General features: G+C 41.5%; 1 long non-coding RNA gene across 1 annotated transcript; it reads right to left on the reverse strand.

Moving 5' to 3' along the window:
* Positions 1 to 40: 40 nt before the first annotated feature.
* LOC116881024 lies at positions 41 to 22,795 on the reverse strand. Its single transcript, XR_004385325.1, has 3 exons — positions 22,477 to 22,795; positions 11,038 to 11,126; positions 41 to 94 (listed from the first exon to the last, which is right to left on the reverse strand). It is a non-coding gene; the product is annotated as an uncharacterized LOC116881024 (long non-coding RNA).
* Positions 22,796 to 22,978: the final 183 nt, after the last annotated feature.

Raw genomic sequence — 22,978 nt, forward strand, 5'->3', positions numbered from 1 at the left:
AATCCAACCACTTCCATGTTTTTAGTTGAGACTGTGTGCCCGGAAAGTCTCTGTTTGAGGGAACGTATTAAGAATCACGTCATAGCCAGAATGCCTAAGGGAGAAGCAGAAAAGAGTATTTTCTAATAGAGTATGGTCCTGACCCATAACTTCTCAATAGGGAATGCTGTTTTCTTGGTATTTTGACCTTGTCAAAATGACTGATTTTTTTTTCCCCCCTCCAGAGGAGTCACTCTCTACCTAAGCTGTTTCTCTCAAGAAGTGTTTTTGGGACACTTCAGTGCATCTGGAAGCGTTCACTGGTGGCAGTGTCTTGTCCTGGCCTTCCACCAGTGACTTGTTGCTGGGACTCCTTCTCTTTCTTTCTCTCTCCCAGAAGCTGAACCAGGTTGTCACAGCAGCAGGCTAGCCTGTGACCCATGCCTGGGCCCCCAGCTTCCGTTGGTAAGAGAGTGAACACATAAAAAATGTTCCCACCTTACACTTCCTTTTTCCCCGAGTCTTATTGTCTATTCTACAGATATCCCATTTCCACATTTCACCAGCTTCCTGGACATTTTCCTGTGTTCGCCCAGCCTTAACAACCATGGAGAGGCGCTGATCCTGGAGCATATTTGGGGAGGGAGGTTGATCCCTACGGCCCCTCCCTAAGGCTTTCAGTCATCTCTTTGCTCTTCTCTCTTTTCCCCTGATTTCATCATGAGGCCTCTACTACTTATGACAAGGATGTGGAAGACTGTTGGGTCTTTCTCCCTCTTCGAGTGTTCTAATTTCCACGTAGTATCTTTCTGTGAACTACAGAGAGAGTCCTCTATCCTTCCTGGAAGCACAGCTTCTCACTGCCGATGGCAGCCCTGGTGTGGTGTACCAGGTCCCGGGGGGGGGGGGGGGGACAGTGAACGTCCCACAGCAGCAAACATGAGCACTGTGAATCCCCCAGTTCTGACAGGTGTGAGTGTTGCTGGGCCATTACTCCTTTAGAGATGTCTGCTTAAAATGGAGGAGGCCACAAAGTGCGACATCAGAAGACTAACAGCCTCTGAAACCTTCCAAAGTCTTGTCTTTGATTCTCCTTGGGCTCTTGCTCAGGCAAAAGCCTGAGATTATGTTTCCTTATTTTGTCTTTGACCTACATTCTTCATCTACTCAGGCTTCATTGTCATACCAGCGGCAAAGGGACAAGTGGGTATTAGTGTGGAAATAGCAAACCCCGTAGAGCCTGGTAGGTCCTCTGTCCTGTGCTTGCCTTTGCTTCCAGTGGGCCAGCTTCTCTACTGAACCAGTAACTCCCCTTAGGGCTGCCTGAGAGCCTTGAGGTGGGCACTACTGCCCCCCACAGTCTGAGTCTGGAAAAACTGCCCGTGTCAGTACCCGCCACTGGGTGCAAAGATTCCAAGTGACATCGTTCTGAGGTGACGATGTAATTCGCCATCTTCACCAGGGAAAAGTCCTAAGGGCTGTCGGTTTCCGGTCTAGGAGAAAGGTTTGCTCCCGCATGCTAAGTGACAGCAGCTCTGTACTGACCCAATTCTACAGAACAAGAAACCTCCCAATTTAGGAGCCTTTGGAAAAACACTTCATCGTCTGAGGTGGCTCTCAGCTCCGGCTGCACATTAGAATCACCTGGGGAGCTTTAAAAAATTGCCAGGGCCTGGGCCTCTCCCCAATCCAATTAAAAATCTGACTTTCCAGGGGTGTGGTGCGGGCATTGGTATTTTTTTAAAGTTCCCCGGGGTGATTCTAGTGTTTAGCCAGGGTTGAGAAGGGCTAATACGTAGGTGGGAAGAACAGGGCATCGTGGTGAATAATGCTCTTTCCTTTAACGAATACGTAAAGAACTCCTACTACAGACAGTTTGCTGAAAACAAATAGATGAAATTGATGCAGTAACCCACAGGGAGCTCTTTGTTCCTACCCAGAGCGTGAGCGCGGGACAGGAAGTTCAAGCCCCAAGTTCCAGTTCAGGTTCTATCACTAATGAGGGGAGTGACCTTGGACAAGTCTTTAGACCCTAGTCTGCTCATCTGTAAATGGAAGTGTCTCGAAAGCAAACTATAATTTATGTTGGTGTCCTCTAGCCTTACGGTGTATTGCCAAATTCTCAGAAACCCATAAGCTTAGCCAGGCAATTACCAAATTCTTTTGGAGGCTGGCTCCCTCCACTCATGCATATTACTGACAACCGTCCTTCTGATGTTCCACCAAATCCCTTTCCAAGAACCCTAAGTATCAGAGTGTTAATTTTTAAATAATACTGGGCTCCCTTAATTCTCTCCCCTGGTCTCTTACAAATTAGCAGATGAAGGGACTGGAGTAGTGGTAATGTCTATGAGCAGTGGGTAATGACTAACAGAAGTTTATCCAGTTGGATAAATGTCTAGTGGATTGCTGCTGGGGTCAGTGTTAGTTCTGGTCTTAATTAACATCTTCATTAATAGTGTGGGAGAGGGAATAAACAATAGCTAATGATATTTGCAGATGGTAGTAAATTCTGAGGTGTTGCTACTACCAGTGAGAGCAGCAGGAGCCATGGGGATATCAGAGATGTGAACAAGAAGTGATTATAATGATGTTTGTTCTGGAAAAGGCAGAATGAAATGTTTCAGGGGCGGGGGGAGGCGGGGAATGACAAGGGATACTGAGAGATGCTGAGAGGAATAAACAACGGCTATCGTTTGTAACTTGGGTGTGCATTTGGCAAATGAGGCGGCCGATGACCTCGCAATTTCTGTTGGGCACCCTGAGATGTTGTCCCGAACAACAATAATCATGACACCGACGATCACGGTAATAATACCCAACACTGACTCAGAGCAGACAATATGCCAGTTGGGGTTCTAAGTGATTTATATGGAGGCGATTTTTATTCCTGATATTTTAATCACCATAGAGTTCTCCTAGGCTCTCTAAAGATTCTGACAGCGGCCTTACCAGGATTCTTGGATTTCTAGGGGTGAAAAGACATATGAGCTCATGGGAAAATGAGGAGTATGAAGAGGTATGGGCAAGGAAAGTGGAGGATGTGACGTGGGCTCTTTCCCCAGGCTCTTGAGTAGAATTTCTCTTTCCACCATTGATTCTTCCTGTCCCCAACCCACCTGCCATCCTTTTCTCTCATGAAGCCATTGCTGGATTAACATGGTTGGTGAGGGTAGACGGAAACATCTTGCAAAATGGAGGAAGGAAGGAAGGAAAGAGGGAGGGCAGGAAGGAAGGAAGGAAGGAAGGAGGGAAAAGAAAGAGAAAGAAAACTAATGTTTCTTGCAGCCCTATCCTGAGTCATGAAGTAGTTGTGGCAGGAGGTGTTAAACTTCATACACTGCACAGATTTTCTTGTTTAACCTTTACATGTCTAATTGTCACAATGACTCTCTCTCATAGTTGTTGACTCTCACTCCTATTAATGAAAGGAAAGACTCAGAGAGGTTCGGTCACCGACCATGAACACACAGCCTATTGATCGAGTGGAGGTTCAAACTGCAGTTGGTTTACTCCTAAACTCATGTCCTCTCCAACCATGAATACATAATTTCTCTTCTTTCATTTCAGCCCTGCCTGGTTAATGACAACATACAGCCACACATAGAGAGCCAGAAGGTAGAAATATTAAGAGGAGAATAAACACTGAGGAGCAGAGGGATAAAGGGAAAGTAGCCAGTATACGCATCCGCTGCCCAATTCAATGTGATTGAATTATTTATAATTATATTTTGAAATTAGGAAAAATGGAATTTGCAAACAAGAAAGGCTTCAAGACAATGGAACCCATAATAATGTGGATTTGACCTTGAGGGAATTTGGCAGAGAGCATTAGTATCTGAGACAAAAGTAAACTGAGAAGAAAAACATTTGAATGCTATAAAAGCCAAGACTCTTCTTGGCAAATGTGAAGCCCAGGGCCAGATGGATGCCAAAGGTCTTCAAAATTATATCAAAGGAGCTTTAGGAAGTTGGAAACATGTGGCCTGGGTGTGCAGCTCCCCCCTTCCCCAACCCCGCTATGAAAGGGGGCTCCAAATGCCAACTCAGAGTTAGAATGAGGAACTGAGATTTTTAAACTGATGAAATATACATTTCAGAGTAGATACATAAAAGGTACATACAGTTCAAAGAATAAATATAAAGCAAACACCATTGTAAACATGACCCAGGTCAAGAAATGCAACATTCCCAGGACCTCAGAAGTCCCCTCCCTGATTTTTCTTGTAATCATTTCTTTGCTTTTATTTTTAAAGTTTTCTTTTTTTTTATTTTAGTTTTAGCAGTTATGCAGGTCTGTTTTTGAACTTTATATAAATAAAATCATACTGTATGTATTCTTTCAAGATTTGCTTTTTTCTTTCAACCATATGTTATATGTAAAAGTAAACTACAGTACATTTAACCGCTCTACCTTTGCGGGGACTTTTGGTTATTTCTAGCTTGGAGCATTCAAGAACAATTTTGATGTGAACGTCCCATACACGTGACCTCATCATGCAGATGTGAGGGAGTTTCCCTAGGGAGGGGTGAGGAAGCTATCATCCTCAGGCCAAAGAGATCCCATTGCTTTTTGTATGACTTACCACCTAAGAACGGTTTCAGTGTTTTCAAATGATTGAGACCAAAAAAAAAAAAAAAAAAAAAGGAAAAATATCTTATGATGTGTAAAGATAATATTAAATTCCAATGTCAATGTCCATAAATACAGGTTATTGAAACACAGCCGGGTTCATTGTTTAAATATCATGGATGGCTGTTTTTGTGTGACACGGAAAGAGCTGGGTGGAGGCATCCGAGACTCACCGTATGGCCCACAGAGCCTTAAACCTGAGCGATGTTCTGGGCTTTGTGAATGCACAGGCTCACATTTGGTCCCTTTACAGAAAAGGACCCTGCTCTAGAGCATAGTCCTAGAAAGGGAAATTATAAGGACCTTAAGTAAAAGAGGATGCTAAATGAAAAAGTCAGCACAATGAGGGGTAACTTGCAGGAGTTACTATGAGTCTGAGACTCCTTTCCCTCCCACCTTCCACCCGGGCTTCCCCCGCCTCCAAGAGGTCAGTTGGAAGAATCCCTTTCCAAAAAAGTCAGATTGTCAGCTGGCAGTCAGTTACCATAATAGCTAATGACTATTTGACTTAACATTGCCACAACCCCACTCCAGGGTCCATGCATTTTAATAAAAGGTCTTTGTGTAAAAACGACCTTTAAGCCCAAATGAACGATGGCATTAAAATCCCACAGGTGTAATTTCCGGCTCCAAGTTGGAAGACTGTCTGTCTGAGTAGATTCAAGACTTCTTAGAGAAAATTTGTTAAAAATCAAACCAAATGCCGGAAGAGTTTATCCAAAGAACAGTACAACAGAAGAGTTCATCAAAAGACAATATTTAAAAGAACAAATTTAGAGAACTAATTACTACTCGATTTCAAGTGTTCCTATGTTAGAATAACTAAGACAGTGTGCTATTGGCATCAATCAATCAAAGAAATAGAATAGACCCACACATATATGGACAACTGACTTTCAACAAGGGCATAAAGGAAATTCAGTGGAGGAAAAAATAGTCTTTTTAGTAAATGGTATCAGAAAAATTGAATATCCATGAGAAAAAAAATGAATTTTCAGTCCATGCCTTGCATTATATATAAAAGGTATCTCAAAATGGATTGTAGACCTCAAAGTAAAACATAAAATTATAAAAATTCCAAAAGAAATAGGGAGAAAAATCTTTGTCCTGTTGGATTAGGCAAAATGTCTTAGATATAAAACCAAAAGCATGATCCATAATTTTGACTTCATCACAACTCAATAATTCGTCTCTTCAAAAGATATGGTTAAGAGACTGAAAAGAAAAGACATTGTTTGGGAGAAAATATTGCATATCAAATATCTGGTGAAATATTTGTATCTACAACATGTAAAAAATAAAACTACAATAATTCAACAATCAGAAAGCCAACACCTCAGTTTTTTAAAATTAACAAAATATTTGAACGGATGCTTTACCTAAGATCTAAGGATGTTAAATACACATGTAAAAAGATGCTTAACTCTATTAGTCATGAGGGAAACAAATATTAGGGAAACAAATAGTAAAATGGTAGTGGAACACACTACATTGCTATTAGAATGGTGACAAATTAAAGACTTGATCATACTAAGTTGGTGAGGATATGAAGGAACTAGAATTCTCATATATTGTTAATGGAATTGTGAAATGGTGCAGCCACTTTGGGTAACCGTTTGACAGTTCCTTAAAAAGTTAAACCCTTAAAGAGATACCTACCACATGCCCAGAAATTTCATTCCTAGGTATTTACCCGAGAGAATAAAAAGCTTATGTCCATGTAAAGTCCTGTACATGAAATGTTCATAGCACCTTTATTTGTAAGAGCCCCAAACTGTAAACAATCGAATTGTCCATCAACAGGTGATGGCTAAATTATGCCAAGCCGTACAATGAAATTCTACTCAAATAGTAAAAATAAATGAACTATTGATATACATAACGACGTGAATAAATGTCAAAATATGCTGAATGAAAGCAGCCAGACAAAAGAAGAGTACCTGTTGGGTGATTCCATTTACATAAAATTCTAAAATATGCAAACCAAGTTATAATAACAGACAGCAGATCAGTTGGGAGGGATTACCGAGAGGCACAGAAAGCCCCTCGAAGGTGATTGAAACATTTCCCCTCTTGATTGTGGTGATGGTTTCACTAGTATATACATATGTTTAAACTTACCAAGTCATACACCTTAAATATGTACCATTTATTATATGGCACTAAGAATTAATAAATGTGCTTTTTAGAAACTCCCCAAAACATTACAACACTGAATGAGTGAAGTCGCAAGCTACAAAATAAGAGAGAAATCCGCACCAGATGGAAAGGACAAAGGTCTCACGTCCTGAATGTATAAAGAACACCTACAAATGAATAAGAAAAACACAGGAAAACCCAACTAAAAATGGGCAAAATATTTGAACAGACATTTCATAAAAGAAGCTGTCCAAATGGCCAATAAACAGATGAAAAGCAGCTAACCTCATCAGTCATCCAGAAATGCAAATTAAAACCACATTGAGATACTATACTCCAGAAATAGAAAAAAAGACCAATTAAACAGTGTTGATGAACATGTAAAACAACCAGAACTCTCATGCAGTGTTGCTGGGAGTGTAGATTAGTACAATCACTTTAGAAGGTCTATTTGGCATTATGTATGAAAATTGCTATTAGTCAAGAGAATGCCTACGTATGAACTCTGGAACACAGGTAGAAGTATGACCATCTCTCTGTTACTTGTATTGGCTCCAAACTGGAAATAACCCAGGGATTGTCAAGACCCCACAAAGAGTAGATAAATTGTGTTGTATTCATAAAATAGAATTCATACTGCAAAATATCATACACTACACATACATACATACAAAATATCATACAATAGAATCCATACTGCAAAGTGGAGGCGGGGAGGACATTTCTTATCTGCAATAGCAAGAAGGAATATCATATGAAATGTTGACCGAAGTAGTTCAGCCATAAAAAAGCAACTATCATATGCTTCCTCTGTATGAGGAAAACCAGACTATATAACTTTGTATGTTAGAATCAGGACAGTGGGTATCTTTGGGAGGGATGGTGGGGTTGTCTTGGCAGAGAGCTGAATGTGTTTCTGGGTTGCCAGCAGTTTTCCACTTCTTCATGTGCATGGGGTTGACACGGATCAGTTCTCTAGCTGCACACCTAGGATGTGCCCTTTTCTACATGCATGCTCTAGAGAAGTTTGTTCTTTTTGTTCCTACACTGTGTGATTGGGTAGCCATTTATTCATTTCTCTAAAGCACAGGAAGAGGGACTGGGCAGTCACTGTATCTCACCCCGGAGGGATCCAAAGCATTAAGCCAAGGCTTCGGCTGCTTCCTTTCTCCTTGGGGACTAAGTCTTGGTCAGACGTCATTGTCATGCTATACAGTTGTGCTAAGGTTGCCCACATTATGGCTCCCTGTTAGGGAGATGTGAGGCCTAGAATGAGCCCCACAGGACGGAGGAGAGATTTCAAGGTTGGGCAAAGCACCTCCATTGAGGCTGGGGCATGTAGGGGAGAAGAAAAATTTGTATGAAATTGGCTAAGACCCAATAGTCTGGAACCACCCTACCTAGGTTCAAATCCTGCCTCAGACACTTGAGAGGTATTGGACTTGAGTAAGTTATTTACTTCCCTGTACCCTAGCTTTCTCATCTGTCAAATGGAAATAATATTGTACCTGTACTATGGGGTACTGCAAAGGATAAACCAGGTTTAAAGGTTCTAGATCAATTGCCAAAGCTCCACAGAGCCCCTCAGAGGCTGCTCCCATCCCCTATTTTCAGTAGATAGATACCCCTGATTTGTTGTATGTTGCAAAATGCTTTGACACTCCTCTTTCCCATCTTTTGATAAACCCCTCTCTACCAATTTTCTGGAATTCTCCAATCACCCTTGTGACTCCACAAAGAAACCTGACAGGTGTATGAATTCAGAGCAACACTATACAAGGCTTCTATTTCTGTTAACTCTTCCGGTATTTTCTTCCCCATCTCCCATTTCCAGGTCTCTCTCTCCTCCATGCTAGAATGTTGTTGGTTTTGTTCACTTTGAACTCCTGGACACAGCAGGTGCTTATTTGGTGCCTAAAGAGTTGCGACATCTTAGTCAATAGATGAACGACACTGTTTGTGTCAGTGGGTTCTAGAGCGTTCTCAGTTTTTATCATTTGGGTAGCATTGTTCCATGACTGTCACTAACCAGCCCTTTGGACACTGTTCTTGACGACAGGAGCAACCTTCCGGTCCCACCTTGAGCCTCAACCTGCCACAGGGCAGGCATTCCGTAAGTGGGTAGGAAGGGCCCTTGCTCAAGCTACAATTATATCTCCCACTGTTCTGGAGAGTCTAGGAGTAAACTTTAGATAGAAACTACCTACCACAAACTTCAGACTACGCCACAGCTTCCTTCAACTTCATCTCTGCAAGGGGGAACTCGGGACCTCCATCTTGCTTTTTAAATTCTAATTGCAAATAAAGGCTATATGCCAGGCCCAGTGGCACTTGGAGGAGCCCTGACGTTTGGTCATTGTCACAGACCATGGTAACTCTTGTTGACCATCTCTCACTGCATCTGAAGGACAAGGACAGAGACAAATAATCACCTGATAATCTGGTTCAAGAAATATTTCTTGAGAAAGGACTCCATTTCAGACACATCTTGACGTATTTTGACACATATTTTGACATCCAAGATTTTTTTGATTCCCAAACAACAACGAAGCAGGTACTTTAGATTTTTATGCTCTTTTTGAAGATCAGGCAAGCTTGGCTACGAATTATTACATGCCTTTCCCGGAATCACATAGCTTTCGAGTGACTAGGTCAGGATTTGAACCCCCAACCGTGGGGTGTCTAAGTCCAAGTCTATTCACTTCCATTCCTCTATTCCATTCCTTCAGAAATGCTGGAGAATGAAGATAATCTTGTTACATTCTGTCATGCCTTGTTTGCGCCCTAAACTGGTTTGCCCAGCTTGAGAGGTTCTTTCATCACCACGGGGTATTGAATGAATCATAGCTATATCCAAAACTCAAATCCACATTCAAAGGAGGAAGATCTATCCCATTGATAATATTTAAAAGAATGTGCCTCGAGTTCTAAAGGCAATTGCAAAAGAAGAGTGGTAAAAATGCTTTAAGGAATACTTGCAAAGCCTTCCAAGGCCCACTCCTGTGAAGGGGCCACACTCGCCTGGGTGGTTACAGTCTTGCACTAGGTCCTCGCTGCAGGTACCGGTCAGCTTTGGCCAGAGGCTTTGGAAATAGAAAGCCCTGGTTTAGGAGTCCCATAACCTTTCACTGTTACTCACCTCCCTGAGCCTCAGGCTCCTCGTCTTTAAAAGAGCTGAGATCATGAAGGTGACCTACTGAGCACAGAGCAGAGCCATGGTTCGATCTGAGTATGTGGTAATTATTATCACTTGTTATGACACTCATTTTAACCTAAGGTTGGGGAAAATCGTTGCCCTAGGGGAGACCTTGCTTAATTAAGGTGCTGCCGTTGGTCATAGCAGAAGAGAAGATCCAGCTTGTAGGTAGTCATGTAAAATGCGCTGGAAGGAGCCTGCATCTCTGGACTGCAGGGAAACCTGGCCCATAGGGTCTGGCCTCCCATGTGCACAGGGTGTGCCCACCCTGCTCAACTAAGATGGTGTGCTGGCCAGAAAAAGGGTCACGAAGGTCACTTATGTGAATGAGCCTAGAGCCTGATCGAATATGGAGATCTTCTGTGCCTTTCCCCATGCACGTAATGTACGAACTTATTGGTTATTTACTGTGTTGACTCTGTGATGTCATATGTGGGAGGTGTTCACTGATGTCCATTTGAGAGAAGAACCTAGAGAGTCTGGTCTGATGAACGAAACACTACAAGCAAACTGCACAGGACACCAGCAGCAATGATAACATGGCAGTCCCTGTCATCAAATCCTATGCCTGGGCAAATTTCTAATTGCCTACATTAACATAGAGATCAGGCATTCCTAGATGGTGTACATGTTTATTGTATTTCATGAAACCCATTCATTAAACCATAGCTCACAATGATTCATTTTTACAAACTTGTGTAAAACTTTCCAAAATCTTGACTTCATTTCCAAAAAAGATCTTAGTTTTACCATGTGTCCTGATTCAACATTCAGAAAATACAGTCGCTGCACCCATCGGGGAGTTTTAGATTTTCTAGAACAGTGGTTGTCTACTAGGGTAGGGGCAGAACATCACACTTTTGTGAGATATGTCTGATAGGAATACTGTAAAGTATTCTACCAAGGAGAGCAGATTTGACATTATCTCTATAAAGTAATCAGCTCCCCCACTTGCATTCTGACATTTTTCTTTTTAAAGAGAGAACAAACACTGTGAGTATGGCCAGGATTTATGGGGGTTCAGGTGTCTGGCTCTTGGACATCAAATGTTAATTATGACCTGGAGCATAAAAAGTGGTGAGTGGTTAACCTGGGATTCGGCATATAAAGGAGCTTGAGGTCACAGTAGTTCTGGTGGGTTTGTCATGAGGAATCATAGGACTCCACTTCTCACATGCTCTGAAATAAACATTAATAAAAAGAGCCCTTGCTTAGAGTGAGGGCCTCTTCTCTAACAGCAGCGGGGCTGTTAATTAGCCTCATAGCCTTAACCAAGTCATTATCTCCCTGAACCTTATTTTGATTTCTCATCTATAAGAAGAGCAGTTGGTTTAGATTAAGGGTTGTAAACTTGTGGGTGTGAGAGGCAGCGGGTAGACCCACATGAGGAAAGCGGGCCAGTGGAATGTGACAGGGGGCCCAGGAGATCAGGCCCCATCTAAAGGGGGCAGCGACTCTGCCCTAACCTTTTAAATGAATTCCAACATTCAAAAGATGACAGGGCAAAACGCCGGATGCTGCCAGTTTGGTTTTCTTCATCTCTTGTCTAGAAGTCCTCAAAGTCTCTTCTAAGTTTCAGCATCTTAACAATTTTGCACCCTTTCGCTAATATCAAGGATAGGAATAGAAGGTTAAATGGAAGAGTTACGGAACAAAATTCTATCGACCTTACGATCTTATAACTCTGCCAAGTAATATACGAGCACAGAAGCAAATACTGGATTGGAATATATGTAAATGAAACAGGTTTTTAAGGTGATGGTACTGGGGGTGGATGTCACTTACATTTTGCTAATTGTCCACTTAAAGTGTCTCTACTCTTGAAAAAAATAAACAAAGGGTCTCACTCTTGTTTGCTTGTGTAATAACAAGAAACATGTGTAATAACAAAAAAAATTAAAAAGATAACGGTGAAAGTAATATTGAGGACAGCTTAGAATGGTGCCTGACCTGAAGAGAAAATGGGAGGGATTGTGATATTAGGTATGTTCCTGAAACTTGTATTTCTACCCTGCTCTGTGTATTTGCTTGTCAACCATCCTTAAACAATAAGCTATTAAGACAGTGTTAATTTCACGTAGGTAAACCCTGGGCGCCAGAGTTTTTCCACCTAACATTGCTCCTCTTTCCCCCCCCCCTGTTGTTTATAAAAACACTTCCCACATCATGAAGAATAGTGGTATCAAAAGTTTCCTGACTTTGTTAGTTTGGCTTTTGTGTGCATTATTCGAGGGTTTGGTTTTGTTTTCAGTGGGTGGGTGGGGAAGGGCACCTAACTGATCTTCCCTAATTACATTTTTCTTTGGTTTCTATCCACACTATTTTCATTCTACAAACCCACATCAACTACCTGTAAAGTGAGCAAAAAACCCAAAGGTGGTTATTTAGTGTGTTTATTTGAAGGCTTTTAAGATAACCCACGGGAAGTTTACTCTTTTTTTGACTAATGTAGAAGAGAATATTAGCACAAAGCAGTGGAAGGCCTTTGTACCATAAATGCAGAAATCTTCAAAAATGTATTCATCCTTGTACGGGAGTGCCCAGCCCTAGGTCGAGACCCACAGGAAGCATGTGATCCATGTTTGTAGAAGAATTGCATTCTTCCTCTATGCCTTAGGCTGTATCAAGGCTTTCTTAGTTACAGAATAAAGACACAAAATGGGGTTATTGATCTTCTTTACTAGTGGGCAATTTGAAACGATGTCGCCATGTTCTAGATATGCCAAGAAGCATGTTTGACCCTGAGGACAAGTAGCCACCGGATGTGGACGCGGGGGGCTTGACTTTCGTTTTCTTGTTGAAAATGGCCCACTGAGCAAAAGGCAGGATGGTCCTTTGCCAGGACTATACTGAAGGATCAGTAGACTGTCTAGCGCTTTCTTACATCCTGTTGCCTCGCTGATTTCTGGATTGCCAGATGCTTCTGTTTTTTGAAAATGGTTAAAAAAATACCTTAGTGATTCTGTTGTTTCAGAAACCTTACATATGGTACAAAATATCCCGAACATTTTTTGAGAAAACACTTGTGTTTCCTTTGCTCAATTTAATCATCATTACAGCCTAAATTCATTCAAGTTTATTGTTTTCTTTTTATGGGCATTTTGATGGTTGAAACTAAAGTTATATAAAAGTGTGAGTAAGCAAGATAGGAAGATTTAACTGCTCCTAGCTTTTCTTTCCTAAAGTAAGTCTTCAGAACATAAGTAGGCTAGGGAAGGGTGGATACTTCGAGTTGAGAATTCGCAACGATTGCGATAAAAATGGTGTTTTCAAAGCTGGGAGACATCCTTGATTTATCACCCTTGAATCGGAGAGCAAATTTTTCACACACTGAGTCATAACTAGAAGCTTTTTCTTCCTTTTTTTTTTCCCTTTTGGTAAACCACCTCAACCTGCTCTCGAAAACCTCTGGTTCTTGTACAGAATGAGTCTAAGTCTGTCTCTGTTTTGCCTGTGAAATTTAACAAGACCATGGTTGGGGGTTGGGGGGGCTGTGAGCCATACCACCATCTCAGGTTTTTGATGACACCACAAACCACTTGAGATTTATTTTGTTAGCAGATGTCATTAGATACATGTGTGCACAGGTGCAGCGTGCAGTTAGTGAAAGAAGGAACACTGCGTGTATTTATTTTTGTACCCATACTCTCAATGGTTAGAAAGGGACCTGGTGTGCCTGTCTTGGGTAGTGTGGGGTTTCGACTCCATGGCAAAGGCTTATTTGGTGATCTCTTGGAAGTCTCTTCCCCAGATATAATTCTGTAGGATGAGCAACTATGTCTTGTGGGAAAGACGCTGTGTTTATTTTTTATATTCAATGTCTGAAGAAGGGGCACAATGGATTATAGTTAAAGACTGCTAGAACCAGTAGAAAATAAAAGTAATTACCAGAGGGGGTTGTTTATACTTGGGTATTCCACTTCTACAACAATATACCAGATACGCGTTCTCCTTTCCTCAGTAGAAGTTGTACTAAGACAGCTCTCATCTATAGAACTAAAACAAAGTGCCCAAACTTGGCACTTTACACATGTCCTACTTAAAGACTCCCTAAATATTTTTAGATAATTAAGAAATATTTGAAACTATTTCCTGGAGGCAACTGGCAATATGAATGCTTACACAGGTTTATACAACACGCAGTTTTTAAATTCTAAAAAACATTATCCAATTGTTTGAAAAGATCGTGTGTTTTATTTAGCATCATGTCTTTAGTATTCCACTATCTTTATTATATAAATTAAGTTTGCATACATGCTAGCACAATAACGGACTAAATATAATAATCTAATAAGTTAGTGTGTGCCCTTTAATAATAAAAAATAATAGAAATAAAAACACACTTCCTATATTTTTGAGAAATAGTGAAGTAAGATAAAATAAACACCTTTGGGGTAATGACTGAAAATTACTGGTTTAGATGGGGTAGAAGAATTACTTCAATTATGACATAAAGCATTGTAATAATGCATGCTTTTAGAAATAATTATATAGTGATTATTCTCAAAGATAAACACATGCAGATGTTGTAGTACATTAAAAAATTTCTTAATTTGAAGAAAACATACAGAAACTGCATTACCAGTTAATTGGCTTTCAGAAGAACCAGAAAATCTAAACTATCAGTATACTTGAGAATCTTCTAGTTAGTTCTAAGAAATCAATTGTGCCTGCAACTGAAGGCAGAAAAAAATTAGCTTTTCTACTGGAATCACTTCAATTAGATATGCCAGAGGGCCAAAATGCCTAAGTAACATTGGACAATCCTTATTTTTAAAAAATGATGAGTTATTATTTCTAGAAAAATGAATATAAAAAGATACTTGACCTTAATTATATTCTAGGAAAGGTTTTTAACCAAGATAATTTTAATTTTAAAAAAGTACTCCCTAATTTCTATATATTGATTCATAATGCAAAATATGAAAACTGGAAAATCAGCCAATTGTGTAGATTAGAAGACTATTAACATTAGCCAAATAAGAGACATAGGAACAACATCCCATTGAGGTGACTACAAATTAGTGAGTCTGATTTCTCTAAGACATGATTGGAAAACAGTTTCCTCATTTTATGAGCATTGGCTATCATTTACTTATGATATGTGTACACACTTGACAGACAGAGGAGTCATCGGTAGAAGAATAAGTATTATAAGCGTCACATGTCAGAAGAAACAAATTACATGCAAATAAAAAAGATAATCTATGAAAGACTGAACATGACATACAACAGTAAATTCTATTACTAAATAATATGCTCAGGGAGAAATCCTCTGACAGGTGACACTAACTCCAGATTCATTCAAGTCATCAGTAGAAAAGCTCAGGAAATCCTTCCCTCTTCCCTTTCCTATTCCTTTCCCCATTTCATCCCTTTGGATATTTCTTAAACAAAACTGGATTCTTCCTGTAATATTATTTCTCTTTTGAATGAAAGATGTTGGGAAGGATTGGTAACTATGAAGTCCACTATGGACTTCAAATAATCGCAAAAGAAAACCTTTCGGAGGCACACTTCTGTACAAAAGTTTTAGAATTTGGTAACATGGCCAATTTAAACACTCCCTTTGCATCCTCAACAATTTTTTAAAGTTTAGCTGCATTAAATTTTCATATTTTATATTTGGTTCCTTAGCACTAAATGTGATTTACTTCACCATGAAACTACTATTAGGAAATGCTAGAATGGAAACAGATCTGTTTGTTACCCACTTGAATTGACTGCCTGAGAAGACTGAATTATGGCTACACTAGCTGCGTTGTTAAAATTACCTAACTTGGATCAAGATAGACGTTAAAAATTAATTTTCCTTGGGAAGTTATAGCTGAGTGTGGAGAGACATATATACATAGATGTGTACATGTGTGTAATCCCATCTTCAACTCCCTTCCCAAAGCTATATAGATAACACAGTGCTAGTTTTTCCTAGAGGGGAAATTGGGAACTGTCAAAACTTTGGTTTAATAACCTGTCTTTAAATTTGGTATTTTCTGAAATCCAATGGGGTCAATATAATTACTACTTTTCTGCTTATTATCATTAACATAGGTATGTATATTATTCACATACAGCCAAGGACCTATATAATGTGTGTGTATTAGAAAAAAACGCTTTTTGGGGGGTGATGAAGCCAAAATATCTTCCTTGTTTTATAATGTATATTGTAGAAACCAAGAACCTGAGCACTGTTGTTTAAGTTCTCTTGGACTTTGAAGGTTAACATAACTGGGATTAAAATACTGCCATGCTCACATTTAGTGGAGAGATAAGAACAATTCATCGGGAGCTATTCCGGTCCGGCTGGTAATCACATAATTGAACAGGGATTTTAAAGGATATTTGAAGCCATTGTCTGTTGTGCAATTACATAATTAGTCAAAATCTCTGTAATAAAATCTTTTCTAAACACACGTAGGTTAGTACCATGTAAATTTCGGGTCAATGTTATATTTCTACTTCTAATACTTCGATTTTAAATTAGAATTCCTTAACAACTTAACCGTGAAGCATGTTACCGCCCCACAGACGCTTAAAATGAAAATAACTGGATTACTTAAAAACTAAGCAAAACCACTACCTACATTTAACTTAAAAAAAAAAAACAACAAAACTCATCAAATCCTCTTTGTTTACGAACATTAACTGTCTACCAAAGCTCACCTAGAGTGTTTACTTCTGGGGCCCCAAAGGTGGTGTTATTTCTTTGGTGCTAATTATTTCTTGCACCTTCCCCTAGATTACTGACTTCGCATGGATGCATACACATAGAAGTCAAGAGTGCCCTCTTTTCAGGTGGTTTTGTTGTAATGATAACGCCTGGCCGGGAGGCACATTTCAGAAGTCCTTTTACACGAAAACAAACGCGGCCTTGCGAAGTTGACCGAGCAACGTGGCGGGAGGTAGGGGAGTACCACCAATTCCGTAAGCATCGCTATTATTTGGTGAAGAGTCTTGCGCCGCAGTTCGGCCCCGCACCCCTCTCCCGCAAGCCGGCGGGGAGGCCCCGTGACCCCGAGAGCACAAAGGCGCGCGGAGCGGCGCAGCGCGGCCCCGCAGACAGGCGGCGCCGCCCTCCTCGCCCGCCCTCGCCGCGCTCCTGCCCCTCCCGGGCCGCACAAAGAGTAGAGCCGCCACTCGCGAGGGGCGCCCGCGCCGCGCAGGCCGCCACACCCACTCGGGCCCGCTCCCGCCTCCGCCGCCGCCGGCGCCCTGATGAATATGCATCGCAGCGCGCCCGCCCCCGGCTCCTCCTTTCGGCTTCCTTCCCGCCGCCAGGCGGAAGCGAAGAGCCGCGCTTCCCGCGCGCCGGGGCGGTCGGGGCGGGGCGGGGGCAGGGCGGCCGGCGATCCGGAGAAAGAGAAAGGCTGGGAGGCGGCGACGGCGGGACGCGCGGGGCCCGGGCGCGGAAAGGGTGCGCGGGTGGGTGGCGGTTCCGGGGCAGCCCCGCCGCCGGCCAGGCCAATCCGAGGACTGGGAAGGGGCGAGCGCGCGACCCCGCAGCCGCGCCCGCTGCCCCTGCCGAGCGCGCCCGGGCCCGAGAGGGGAGGCAGCCCCCACCCCTAGAGCGGCCCTGTTAAAACAACAATAAAACCCACCGAACACACACACGCACACGCACACACACAGACAGACACACACACACACACATCACTCTGGACGGTGTTCAAGTCAACCACGAGAAACAGACTTCAGCAAGTGAGAGGAAGGAAAACGGGATATCCAGACTGAGGGGGCTGCTTGCTTTTAGACTTGACTTTTTCTTCTCGGGCCAAGAACTGGGGCATTGCAGAAATAATAATTTTAAAAATAAAAGACTACTCCCGGATTGCATTTTTTTTTTTTTAACTAAGCACAAAAAGCGACACCCAAACAACCTTTGAGAAAATCCTCAAATCTCTACCTGAGACACGTGAAGTCCACGGCCCAGGGTTCTGTTGCAGACTCAAGATCTCTTTTATTTAATGCAATACGGTGCAATGGTATGTGGCTTTGAATGATGGGTTTGATTTGCTCGTCTTGTTCGTCCCTTGCACCCCCTTCACCCCAAACACAGTTTTCTTTTCCCCTGTTTGTGCATTGTGAAGTGACTGTTTTATACTTAAATGTCATCTGCTTTAATAGGTTGAGCTATAGCGCTTGATTTCCAGGCCAATGCAAATATATATTTTATTTTATTTTATTTTTTTAGCCTTAGCAACTTTACTATATGTGTCACACTTTTATTGCGGGAATCAGTGGATAACATTGTGAGCCCAAACTGTGAAATGTAACATTTTCCCTGCTTAATTCCCTATTTCCTCCTCCTCCCAATGCTGGAAAAAATTCCTGTGCAAATGATATTTTAGTTGAACATTCTCTCTTTTCATAGCATTCTTTCCACCACTTTAAGGTGAATGTGCACAGCTTTGTTACATATTCTCATTTAAAAGTGCATTTGAAAAAAAAAAAGTGAGGGTAGTACTATTTATTTAGCTCTGGTTGGTGTGTTAAGAGTTTTTAAAATCAATATTCCCAAGTTCAGTTCCCCCCGCCCCCCATCTTGCCCCTGAAGTTGCAGGATCAAATTGTTAGTCCTCCCACACCTCCCTCCCCGTTTAAAAAAAAGATTGTGATGGATTTCTTCCCGCTCCTAATACTTTTTTTTTTTTAAGTCCCGCTGTTTTTGCTCTAGGATTTTTACCCCTCTAAGAGAGAATGTGTGTGTGTGTGTGTGTGTGTGTGTGCGCGCGCGCGCGCGCGCGCCTCCCTTTTCCCTTGTGCTCTCTTCGCCACTACGTCTGGGACACATTTTAATGCACAATATCCCATCCATTAAGTTGTGGTTGAATGCGGAGTGTGTGAGGACTTGGCAGCTTTCAGGTTGAAGGGGGCGGGGAAGCCAGTTTCGACTTTGACACAAGATGCCGAAGTGGTGTGATTGGAATTATTATTAGGGCTGTGAACATGGCCATCTTCTCCTCCGGTTAGAAGAACTGCCATTGAACTTGAGACGGGACAGACAAGATCTCCAAGTCCCGCCTCCCCCTCCCCCCCACCCAAGTACAGTAGCTGGCAGGGAAAAGGCGCCAAAATACACAAGATTAACTCTAACGTTCTTTGATTGAATCTTATAGCACCATCCTTTGTAATTTTAATTTTCCAACAGGCGGGAAAAAGTTAACTTTTGAACCCATATTGAACAGACATTTAAATCAGCTCTAAAATGGAATAAATCCAGAAAGCCATACAGGCATGCTTATGTGGTTAGAAAAAGAATGCACGTGTAAATAAGCAGGGTGCATGTGTGTATCTGACTGGGGAGTTCAAGATTTAATCAAAATCAGAATTATAGTGTGACTTTTGAGTACCTTTACTTGTATGGGGGTGGGGTGGAGGAGCGAGGGTCCTGAAGCTAGAAAGCTGACCTTTAAGCAGCCTAAGTAAAAACGGCAAAGAGTTGTGAAACACAAAACGTTGTGGTTTCCAGTTTTACATTTGAGGTTTGATGTTTTCATTTAATGGTATGAGAGATGGAGAAAGCTCCAGTGCTGAAAAGTCCCTATTAAATCATATGTGGGCAAAGGTCAAGCACTCCAACTCACTGATACAATATACTGCAGATTCTTGCCTAACTGATGGGGAGCATAAGAAAAAGTGCTTGGGCAATAAAAGTATTAGAAGGGTAATTATCGTCGTGGTTGGGACTGCATTCTTGTGCACTGGGAAAAGGTTTTTACTGGCCCCGATGAATTTTAAAGCTGAGGATTGTTGAAAGCTGTTTTAATAGGAAATTGATTAGCTGAGTGTTTCATACAATAAATGGTGACAGTTTCATTGTTTGATGTCCAAAATAAATTCCTTTTATTCTTTAGCAGACATAGACATCTTTTAATTTTAATATAATCAGACTGAGCAGCAGTATAATTATGAGTGAATATGATGTCATGAACATCTGTAACCTTGCTTTTAGAGTTTGTGACATCACACGATTTGACAATTTTATTGCTTTGAAATTTATTAACTTTCTGTGTTGTTAAAACATTTCGGAGATGAAGTTTACTGAACATATATTTTGTGTAGGCCCAATAGTTTGTCTTTCTCTTTGTAATTACACAATTATTTGTTAAATTTTAATTTGAAAGTTAAAATGCACAATTCTGTTGTCATGTGTTATTTTGATTTTGAAACAGAATGGCAGTTTTCAAAGGAAGAATTAGAGAAATGGGTGCAAAAAGTTTGAGTTTCTTTGCAGTACACCTTCTACACTTCTTAATATAGAATGTAAAGACTCCTTATCCAAAATAAGGATAAAGCTTTTTAAACACCTCCTTAAAACTGATCTGTTTTCCTGTCACATCGGCATATGTAGATAGGTAACAAAAAATCAGTTTATACGTAGAAATAAAATGATAGTATAGTTTTACTTTAAAGGTCAGCTGTTTTGAAAAGGACGATAAGTACATTCCCAGCCTTAGCAGAGGAGACTGGAAGGAACTTTTGAAGAACTGTAAGTGAAGCAAGGCAATTATTACCATGATTTTCAAGGTTTAAAATAAATCATGCAGAAGTTTCAGGCAACTGCTGACTTTGTAATCCGGGAGCAAATGTCTTCAGAAGTTGGGACTCTCTGCTGATGAACTCGCTTCATCTCTGGAGAGAAGTGGAAACCGGCTAACCTTAATAGAGGAGTCTGGCCTAGTCGCTGTTCACATTCAGTCGTAGCTTTTAAATGTGCCCGAAATGTAAGCACACTTAGTGGGATGGTATTTTTTTTTTTTTTTTTAACAGTCGAGTACAGGCATTTCAGTAGCGACATTATTAACAGCGTCATTTTTCTCATTTAGTTTTGTCCTCAGGGGACACCAAACAGCTCCCAGAGGACGGAAGAAAAGTCCACGGTTATTTATTCCTTTCAGTGAAAGGCAAAGCACTGGCAGTGGGGGGGTGGGGGTGGGGGAGCTAACCAGTTGTGAGTTTTCTAGGAGGGAAAAATTGCTACCCTAATTTGACAGTTAGTAGTTTAAGGGCTGAGAGAGCTGGGCATGATTCTGCAATTCCCATCAAGTGCAGGCAATTTCAGTACTTGTTGGTTGTTTATATATATGCTTTTGAGTGGATTTTTGGTGTTCCTCCTTGTGGATATGAAATTGTGTTTTCTGGGCTACACACATATGATTTTTGTGGTTCACCTGGAAGAAGGAAAGGGCCCTGGGCCTGGTGTGGTAAATACTTGCAGTTTTGCAGGCCTGGGTCCTGGGGTCAGGAGGTCATTTGTCTCTTTTGTATTTAGTTTTAAAATATTGATATTGGCGAAGCAGCTAGGGTGTGTGGTTGTTGAGCTTCCCTCAAATCACATTCAAGAGCTAAAAAAAAAAAAAAAGTCATGGGGGTATTGAAAATGACAGCTTTGTTAAGCTCCAAGAAACCTTTCCCTACACTGCCCAGGATTTGCAACCTGTCACTGAGTTTCTTTAGAAGGGGGAAGGTTAAAAGAAAATCAATATTGATAGGTACTTGAGATGTCAAGTCCTCTCTGGAGGTCAGTGAAAGGCTCCAATTGGGTAACTTGCTTAATTTTTCAAATATACGATTGAGTTTTGAAAAATCCTGTCTCCAGAAGCACTGGCATTTCTTCTTGATAACAAACTGTCAGCAAAGAAACTTTTTTCCCCTCGAAGGCAGCAGAGAATAAGTGATCTAGGGAGGAGATCTTTAGTAATTCTGAAATATCAAATATTCCTGTTGCCACAAGAGGCTTTTACTTCTTTCTAGCTCTTCAAACCAGATTTTGGGGTAAATGTGATTGGCCAGTCATTACCTTTCAGTGTGAGAGAGAGAAAAAAGGGGGGTTAGGGAGAGGTAAGTATCCAAGTCTAAGAAGTGTTTGGCCCATTTTGATAGTATCAGAAACTTCTCAAAGATACTTTAGCACTACTCTTAATACCATGGAACAGACATGCAGGAAAAAAGGGAAGGTGAATAAAACACATGTATTTTCTCACTTTCTCTCTCTATTTTTCCACCTGGGATTTAAAAGATTGGTACTTTAAAAATCCAAGATAGTGGATGAGTATGCTGAGAAGCCAGATGTCCCATACCCCCAAATCTACCAGTCTGTCTTTACAAAGGCTCCCTTAAAGTTCATCTTGGGAGGCCTGCAGTGACCTTGACGTGGGCTGGACAAGAAGCAGTGTTTTGGAGGGGATGAGGGGGTGTCAGCCAACCTGCGCTTGGCTCGGAGGCCTGAGTGCCCAGTCAAAGCCATATGAACTGAGCACCCAGGAAGCCCTTCCAGGATGTCTCTGTTGCTCATTCTTTCTCCCCTTTTGGTTTACCCCATCTCACCATTACTCCTTTCTCGATTTTACTCAAATTACTCCTTTTCTTGGAAACAAATCAAAACTCAAAACTCCCAAGCATCCTCCAAGCTCATCAGACTGTCCCCAACCACAAGCGCTCTACAAACAGGGAGCACCTGAGAGAGATTTGAACCCCTCAGTGCTAGGCCTAGGAAGCCCCAAACATCTCCACTTGTCTGGGTTCTTACCTGGGTCTGTCGCTGCTTCTTCACCCTTATGCTGCTGTAGATTTGTGGGCTCTTCTGTGTAACAGTTGTCAATTTTTCGCTTTTCATTTTTAAGCTTATGAGAAACTTTTGGATGCAATCTGGTTTGGGTGGCAGAGGGAAATGATTTCTGTTGGTAAGGGAAACTAACAGGAGAGGAGGGGTACATTGTCTGCAGACACTTGCCCAGGGCTCAGCCCTGGGCCTCTTTTGCCAGGGGACAGCGGCTGGTTCTGGGATCTCTGGCTGAAAGGAGAGCTCTCTGGGTGCCAGGATTTCACTGGGGGTGGTGTGGTGTGGAGGGAGGGAGGGAGGGAAGAAAGTAGGGAGAGAGAGAAAGAGAGAGAGATGGGCTCCGGATTTTTAAAGAGACCCGAAATAATGGCTTCTGTAAGAGTCCAGGCATTCAAAGAGGTGTGTTCAAGGACATGAGTGCATTCGTGCCAAGGGGAATGTCTTTTATGGTAAATTAACTCCGGTTAAA

The sequence above is a fragment of the Lontra canadensis genome, unplaced genomic scaffold (assembly GCF_010015895.1).
Source record: "Lontra canadensis isolate GAN:19392208 unplaced genomic scaffold, GSC_riverotter_1.0 scaffold70, whole genome shotgun sequence".
In the NCBI taxonomy this organism is placed as follows: domain Eukaryota; kingdom Metazoa; phylum Chordata; class Mammalia; order Carnivora; family Mustelidae; genus Lontra; species Lontra canadensis.